The sequence below is a fragment of the Oryx dammah genome, unplaced genomic scaffold, assembly GCF_014754425.2.
Source record: "Oryx dammah isolate SB20612 unplaced genomic scaffold, SCBI_Odam_1.1 HiC_scaffold_3, whole genome shotgun sequence".
Taxonomy (NCBI): Eukaryota; Metazoa; Chordata; class Mammalia; order Artiodactyla; family Bovidae; genus Oryx; species Oryx dammah.
Window position 1 is genome coordinate 8,631,037 of NW_024070187.1, and position 9,272 is coordinate 8,640,308.

A 9,272-nucleotide genomic window follows, 5' to 3' on the forward strand; every position below is an offset into this window, starting at 1 on the left:
ATTGAGCTCTGCACCGCCATTCTATAGTAGGCTCAGAGCTGATGGTTTCCTTGAATTAATAAACCACTGGTGAGCTCTTCCCTCTGTTCTACAGTCTCCTGAAGGTGTTCCAGGCTCTAGAAGATAAGTGGAAGGACTGCAACTGAAAGAACATATTTGGATCTAAAACATGAGGTTTGCTGCCCCACATTTGTCCTTCATTAGGCATCTTTCTTTTTTTAATTCTCATTTTGATTCCAAATAACTCCGAAGGTATAAATATTTAATAAATAGTAATCAACCTACAGTAAGGTTTTCTTTTGATATTTGTAGTTTGCTGCTTAGCACTAACCTTTTAGACAAACAATAACTGGATTTTCCTTGGAAATAAGGATTCATCCCCCTGTCTCTGCATATGCTCTTCAAGTGATGCTAACTCCTGCTCTGATTCCAGTGCACATGGAGTCATGGAACATGTTCAGTGGAAGTACCTAGTTTTCCTGGTAATGGGGATTATTTCAGAGATATTTATATCTTCCAAGTCTGGGCAATTAAATACAAACATTGAGTTTGGAACTCTGTAAACCCTATAAATTAAAGTCACACGAGTTCAGTTCAGTCGCTCAGTCGTGTCCGACTCTTTGCAACCCCATGAATTGCAGCACACCAGGCCTTCCTGTCCATCATCAACTCTCAGAGTTTACCCAAACTCATGTCCATCGAGTCAGTGATGCCATCCAGCCATCTCATCCTCTGTCGTCCCCTTCTCCTCCCACCATCAATCCCTCCCAGCATCAGGGCCTTTTCCAATGAGTCAACTCTTCCCATGTGGTGGCCAAAGTATTGGAGTTTCAGCTTCAACACCAGTCCTTCCAATGAACACCAAGGACTGATCTCCTTTAGGATGGACTGGTGGGATTCCCTTGCAGTCCAAGGGACTCGTAAGAATCTTCTACAGCACAACACTTCAAAAGCATCAATTCTTTGGTGCTCAGCTTTCTTCACAGTCCAACTCTCACATACATTTATGACCACTGGAAAAACCATAGCCTTGCCTAGATGGACCTTTGTTAGCAAAGTAATGTCTCTGCTTTTCAATATGCTATCTAGTTTGGTCATAACTTTCCTTCCAAGGAGTAAGCGTCTTTTAATTTCATGGCTGCAGTCACCATCTGCAGTGATTTTGGAGGCCCAAAAATAAAGTCTGACACTGTTTCCACTGTTTCCCCATCTATTTCCCATGAAGTGATGGGACTAGATGCCATGATCTTTGTTTTCTGAATGTTGATCTTTAGGCCAACTTTGTCACTCTCCTCTTTCACTTTCATCAAGAGGCTTTTTAGTTCCTCTTCACTTTCTGCCATAAGGGTGGTGTCATCTGCATATCTGAGGTTATTGATATTTCTCCTGGCAATCTGGATTCTAGCTTGTGCTTCTTCCAGCCCAGGTTTCTCATGATGTACTCTGCATATAAGTTAAATAAGCAGGGTGACAATATACAGCCTTGACTTACTCCTTTTCCTATTTGGAAACAGTCTGTTGTTCCATGTCCAGTTCTAACTGTTGCTTCCTGACCTGCATATAGGTTTCTCAAGAGGCAGGTCAGGTGGTCTGGTATTCCCATCTCTTTCAGAATTTTCCACAGTTTATTGTGATCCACACAGTCAAAGGCTTTGGCATAGTCAATAAAGCAGAAATAGATGTTTTCCTGGAACTTTCTTGCTTTTGGATGATCCAGCAGATGTTGGCAATTTGATCTCTGGTTCCTCTGCCTTTTCTAAAACCAGCTTGAACATCTGGAAGTTCACAGTTCATGTATTGCTGAAGCCTGACTTGGAGAATTTTGAGCATTATGTTACTAGCATGTGAGATGAGTGCAATTGTGCAGTAGTTTGAGCATTCTTTGGCATTGCCTTTCCTTGGGATTAGAATGAAAACTGACCTTTTCCACTCCTGTGGCCATTGAGTACAGCACTTTCACAGCATCATCTTTCAGGATTTGAAATAGCTCAACTGGAATTCCATCACCTCCACTAGCTTTGTTCGTAGTGATGCTAAGGTCCACTTGACTTCACATTTCAGGATATCTGGCTCTAGGTGACTGATTACACCATCATGACTATCTGCGTCATGAAGATCTTTTTTGTACAGTTCTTCTGTGTATTCTTGCCACCTCTTCTTAATATCTTCTGCTTCTGTTAGGTCCATACCATTTTTGTCCTTTATCGATCTCATCGTTGCATGAAATGTTCCCTTGGTATCTCTAATTTTCTTGAAGAGATCTCTAGTCTTCATTCTGTTGTTTTCCCCTATTTCTTTGCATTGATAGCTGAGGAAGGCTTTCTTATCTCTTCTTGCTATTCTTTGGAACTCTGCATTCACATGCTTATATCTTTCCCTTTTTCCTTTGCTTTTCACTTCTCTTCTTTTCACAGCTATTTGTAAGGCCTCCTCAGACAACCATTTTGCTTTTTTGCATTTCTTTACCATGGGGATGGTCTGATTCCTGTCTCCTGTACAGTGTCACCAACCTCCATCCATAGTTCATCAGGCTCTCTGTCTATCAGATCTAGTCCCTTAAATCTATTTCTCACTTCGACTATATAATCATAAGGGATTTGATTTAGGTCATACCTGAATGGTCTAGTGGTTTTCCCTACTTACTTCAATTTAAGTCTGAATTTGGTAATAAGGAGTTCATGATCTGAGCCATAGTCAGTTCCCGGTTTTGTTTTTGCTGACTGTATAGAGCTTCTCCATCTTTGGCTGCAAAGAACATAAACAGTCTGATTTCTGTATTGACCATCTGATGATGCCCATGTGTAGAGTCTTCTCTTTTGTTGTTGGAAGAGGGTGTTTGCTATGACCTGTGCGTTCTCTTGGCAGAACTCTATTAGCCTTTGCCCTGCTTCATTCCATATTCCAAGGCCAAATTTGCCTGTTATTCCAGGTGTTTCTTGACTCCCTACTTTTGCATTCCAGTCCCCTATAATGGAAAGGACATCTTTTTTGGATATTAGTTCTAAAAAGTCATGTAGGTCTTCATAGAACCATTCAACGTCAGCTTCTTCAGCATTACTGGTTGGGGCATAGGCTTGGGTTACCGTGATATTGAATCGTTTGCCTTGTAAACAAACATAGATTATTCTGTCGTGGTTGAGATTGCATCCAAGTACTGCATTTTGGACTCTTTTGTTGACCATGATGGCTACGCCATTTCTTCTAAGGGATTCCTGCCCACAGTAGTAGATATAATGGTCATCTGAGTTAAATTCAACCATTCCAGTGCATTTTAGTTCTCTGATTCCTATAATGTCGATGTTCACTCTTGCCATCTCCTGTTTGATCACTTCCAATTTGCCCTGATTCATGTACCTATCATTCCAGGTTCCTATGCAATATTGCTTTTTACAGCATCAAACCTTGCTTCTATCACCAGTCACATCCACAGTTGGGTGTTGTTTCACTTTGGCTCCATCCCTTCATTCTTTCTGGAGTTATTTCTCCACTGATCTCCAGTAGCATATTGGGCATTTACCGATCTGGGGGGTGCCTCTTTCAGTATCCTATCATTTTGCCTTTTCATACTGTTCATGGGGTTCTCAAGGCAACAATACTGAAGTGACACAGAGATGTTTAACTCTTAGCCACTGCAAGTCTGTTATGCTAATGTTAAGGCACCAGGAGTGGAAAAAAATTGGGGACCCTCAAATATAGATGCTGAATTGTAGATGGTTGCTCCTGAGGACATTGGCTTTGTAAACCACCTGGACCCTCAGATCTTACAAAGTTGCTCACCACCATATGTAAAAAGTGAAAGTTGCTCAATCCTGTCTGACTCTTTGTGACCCCATGAACTATATAGTCCATGGAAATCTCTAGGCCAGAATACTGAAGTGGGTAGTCTTTCCCTTCTCCAGGGGATCTTCCCAATTCAGAGATTGAACCCAAATCTCCCTCATTGCAGGTAGATTCTTTACCAGCTGAACCACAAGGGAAACCCAAGAATACTGGAGTGTGTAGCCTATCGGTTCTCTGACATATCATCCTGACCCAAGAATCCAACTATGATTTCTTGCATTGCAGGTGAATTCTTTACCAACTGAGCTATGTGGAAAGTCCTCCTTTTCCAAATAAGAGATAGTACTTCACCTCTACTAGAAAATGTTGCAGAGTTTCTCCTCCACAAGTGAATGTGTATCCCTTTAGAAGTTTCACTCACCTACTGTTTTGGTTGTAAAGGCGCTTGGTTTGGTGGTTTTAGTCACTAAGTCATGTTTGACTCTTGTGACCCCATGGACTACAACCTACCAGGCTCCTCTGTCCATGGGATTCTCTGGGCAAGAATACTGGAGTGGGTTGCCATTTGCTTCTCCAAGGGATCTTCTTGACCCAGGGATCGAACCCGGGTCTCCTGTGTTGCAGGCAGATTCTTTACCAACTGAGCTACAGGGAAGCCCTTATCTCGGAATAAATCCTACCATAATCTGAAAGAGGCATGTTGCACCTGGTTTGAAAGGCTAGAGGAATTGAAAGAATCAGCATCAACAGGCAGAAGCCAAATGAGTTCACCCAGGTGCTTGATCAGGCTAGCCAAAACGTCTAAGACCGAATAAGAGTTCATTGACTTGGAGGCAGTTTCTTGGGACATATGATTTACCATCCTCGGAAGAACACAAGGGGAGAGGCGAACTCATTGCTAGCATGGCTCTTAGAAAGTGATGACTAAAGCTGAGCACCAAAGAATTGATGCTTTTGAACTGTGGTGTTGGAGAAGACTCTTGAGAGTCCCTTGGACTGCAAGGAGATCAAATCAGTCAATCCTCAAGGAAATCAGTCCTAAATATTCATCGGAAGGACTGATGCTAAAGCTGAAACTCCAATACTTTGGCCACCTGATTCGAAGAACTGACTCATTGGAAGAGACCCTGATGCTGGGAAAGATTGAAGGTGGGAGGAGAAAGGGATGACAGAGGATGAGATGGTTGGATGGCATCACTGACTTGATGGACATGAGTTTGAGCAAGCTCCAGGAGTTGGTGATGAACAGGGAAGCCTGGCATGCTGCTGTCCATGGGGTCGCAAAGAGTCAGACACAATGGAAAGACTAAATTAAACTGGACTGAAAGCTCAGTCAAGTGGGAATACGTAGGTTTCTCTGGCAGATTCAGAGAAGGGATTAAAGAGGCTGCAGAGATGGGATTGCTGTGCTGGGGTGAATCTGAGGCCAGAACACCCACCAGTGGATTGTGTTCCATCCAAGGGCCAGACAAAGTGCTAGTCAATGAAGGCCATCAGGAATGTACAGTGAGAGGGACACTAGCATCACTGAGATGTTTACTGGATCCTCTACAGACATGGGTTAGTAGTAGAAGAGGTGAACACAGAGCTGGGCTTATAGATATCTGAGGATGGTGGCCTAGCCAGGAGGTCAGGAGGTGGTACTTAATCACCAGAAGGCAGGAAGCTACAGTTACTATAAAGACCCACAAAATCAGAGGAGCAGTCAACAGAGGGTGACACACAGGGAGTTAAAACTGTGAACAGAACATGGTTGTTAAGAACAGAAAAGATCAACAGCCAATATGGTACTACGTAACATCTACAACCAAAAGAAAAACATAATAATGAAAAAACAGGAAATTGAAAGAAGTCACTTAGATAAAAGGGCATGATCCCAAATCTATTTCCCCTGGAAGCTAACAGCTCAGGAATACTATCACAGGTTTTCCTCTGATGCTCCGAGCCATGTGTCTGGACTCCCCACAGATGAGGAGGCCTGAACTTGGTGGGAGGGGTACATAATAGAAGGGTGTACAGGAACACGGCATTCTTCTAAACCACTGTAGCCAGCATAGCCTCTAGTTCAATTGGAAACAGAGAAGCTCCATTAATTGAGCAGCACCCCCTTGCTTTGTTCATTTGTTCAGTTAGCTCATTAATTAGAATATCACCATCCCTTGGTCAGACTTATCTTACAAACTCTTAAACTCTGGTTGACTGGAAAATACGAGATATGAAAATGTGGCCTCTGCTACTACTAGAAGATCATCCATGATGATCAAAATTTCAAAAGTGGAAACAAATTCCAATTTTGTCAAAGTTTTAGAAAAAAAATGCTTTCTGGTTTTGAAATTTCTGAGAAGATGCACAAAATTCCTTGGAAAAATTAATTTGTGCCATTTTTCATCGCCTCTAACCTCATCTCAACAGCATACATGTCAAACAAAAACTTATCTTCCTGTGACATGATGACTATTGCAAGTTTTTTAATAACAGAAGAGATAGTAGAATGAGAGTAGAAAGAAAAATCTGTTCAAAAATAGATGGTGTAGGCAAGATGATGTCCTAAATGTACAGCATCCTAGAAGTTCAGTTCACATTTTGTCTGCTGCTAAGTCGTTTTAGTCGTGTCCGACTCTGTTCGACCCCATAGAAGGCAGACCACCAGGCTCCCCCATCCCTGGGATTCTCCAGGCAAGAACACTGGAGCGGGTTGCCATTTTCTTCTCCAATGCATGAAAGTGAAAAGTGAAAGTGAAGTTGCTCAGTCGTGTCCGACTCTTGGCGACCCCATGGACTGCAGCCCAACAGGCTCCTCCGTCCATGGGATTTTCCAGGCAAGAGTACTGGAGTGGGGTGCCATTGCTTTCTCCACGCTTTTTGTCTAACTTCCCTAAATTTTGCAAGTTTAGATAATTATAAACACCCCAAATACTACATATTATATTGTTTCATTCATGTGGCATTTTGGAAAAGGCAGAATTGCAGGAAAAAGAAATATATAAGGGGTTTCCAAGGGGTCGGAGAAAGTGATTATATCTATGTAAGGTGGGCTTGAATTGAAATTTGTAGGGTTTGGGGACTATCCATTATATTACTCTATGGATGTATGATGGTTGTTCAGTCAAAACCCATAGAACTGTACACTACAAACAGTGACTTTTTTTTTTTTTCCATTGGGTGTGCAGGCTTTTCTCCAGTTACAGAGAGCAGGGGCTACTCTAGTTGTGATGTGTGGGCTTCTCATTGTGGTGGCTTCTCTCATCACAGAGCACAGGGTCTAGGGCATGGGCTTCAGGAGGTGTGGCACTTGGGGCATGTGGGCTCAGTAGTTGTGGTTCCTAGGTTCTGGAACACAGGCTTAGTAGTTATGGCACATGGGCCTAGTTGTTCCAGGGCATGTGGGATCTTCCTGAATCAGGGATCGAAATCCTGTCTCTGGTATTGGCAGGCAAATTCTTTACCACTGAGCTACCAGGGAAGCCCTGCATGCTGAGGTGCTCAGTCATGTCCAAATCTTTGTGACCCCATTGACCATAGCCCACCAGGCTCCTCTGTCCATGGGATTTTACAGGCAAGAATGCTAGAGTGGGTTGCCATTTCCTTTGGCAGGGGATTTTCCCGACCCAGAGACCGAACCTGTGTTTCTTGTGTTTCTCTTGCATTGCAGGTGGATTCTTTACCTGTTGAGTCATCAGGGGAACCTTAAAGAGTGGCGTTTACAGTATATAAAATGAAAAAAAAAAATCAGGATGTAGGGAAGGCAGGATGGAATGCAGATTGTTACAAATAAATTTAACCCTATTGCAAATATACAACATAACCTCACAGAAGTGGATGGAGAATAAATAAGCTACACAACTCTGGAAAAGTTTTCTCAGATATTATAAGGCTAAAAACATAAAGCACTATGAACAAAATTTGTACTCTAGTTGGGAAAGTTATTCATCACAGGGCTACCATTTAGCAATTCTGATTCTACTTTATATGTATAATATGGTTCAAATAATATTAAAAAAATATTTCAGATGACAGCCAGATTTCTTTTTTTACAATAAAGTACCATAAAATGCTAGAATATACATGAATGTTCAGCATTAGAATCAGACATGTCAATACCAATGTATGCTTATTTTTAACAGATACAGAGATATAGATACATTTAAATAAGTGTGTATACATTTATTAGTATACATACATATACTGGTATGTATACCACCTGACACTCCTGGACACACAGGCAAGTCTGGCTCTGTCTCTTGTGGGGTCACTGCTCCTTTCTTCTAGCTCCTGGTGCACACAATGTTTTGTTTGTGCCCTGCAAAAGTCTGTTTCCCCAGTCCTGTGGAAGTTCTGTAATCAAATCCCACTGGTCTCCAAAGAAAAAGAGGCCAGGACTATAAAGAAAGCTGAGTGCAGAAGAATTGATGCTTTTGAACTGTGGTGTTGGAGAAGACTCTTGAGAGTCCCTTGGACTGTAAGGAGATCCAACCAGTCCATCCTAAAGGAGACCAGTCCTGGGTGTTCGTTGGAAGGAGTGATGTCGAAGCTGAAACTCCAATACTTTGGCCACCAAATGTGACGAGCTGACTCATTGGAAAAGACCCTGATGTTAGGAAAGATGGAAGACAGGAGGAGAAGGGGACGACAGAGGATGAGATGGTTGGATGGCATCACTAACTTGATGGACATGAGTTTGAGCAATCTCTGGGGGGTTGGTGATGGACAGGGAAGCCTGGCATGCTGCAGTCCATGCGGTCACAGAGTCAGACACCACTGAGTGACTGAACCGAAATGAAACTGGAGTTATGTACAGTAATAGTCTGTTTATGGAAAGGATATGTAGCCACCATACATTATATGTATATTTAATTGCACCATTGTTGACACAACATTTCAGAATAATTTAGTGCTGTGTGACTTTTCTTGCTCCTGGCTTTTAAACATGCTGTCAACAATAGCTTCCCATAAAAGTATGTTGTACTTACTATCTAGCCTTTGAAAAAGATGTATGATGAAGATAAAGGATATGTTCTCACAAATTAACTTACAGATTTAAAAATACTATAATAATTATAGAATAAGGTTTTCTTTAACAAAATTTTGGTACAGAAGAAAAGCACTTTATTTCCTGATTTTGAATATAGGTAAAAATTATTTCCATCAACTGATAAAATTATTTTAATAAGAAAGATAAAATTCTAAAATAAGAAAGTTTTAAAATCTGAATACAGAAGATTCCTTACAATATCCAAGTATAATTTTCACTAATTAAATATTGGCTTATTAAACACTTATCAAACATATTTAAGAATATAAATAATTCTAGAATGACTATAGTACCAATAGTCAAAAATAAACAGATAGGGGGAATAATTATTTTTTAGAAGAATCATGGAAGTATTTATACAAATAATGCCAAGTATTTGTAAATATGCAGGACAGATTAAATAATCAACATACTTAAGGTAAATTTTCCAAATGCCCTTTTTAAAGTGCTAATCAATCTA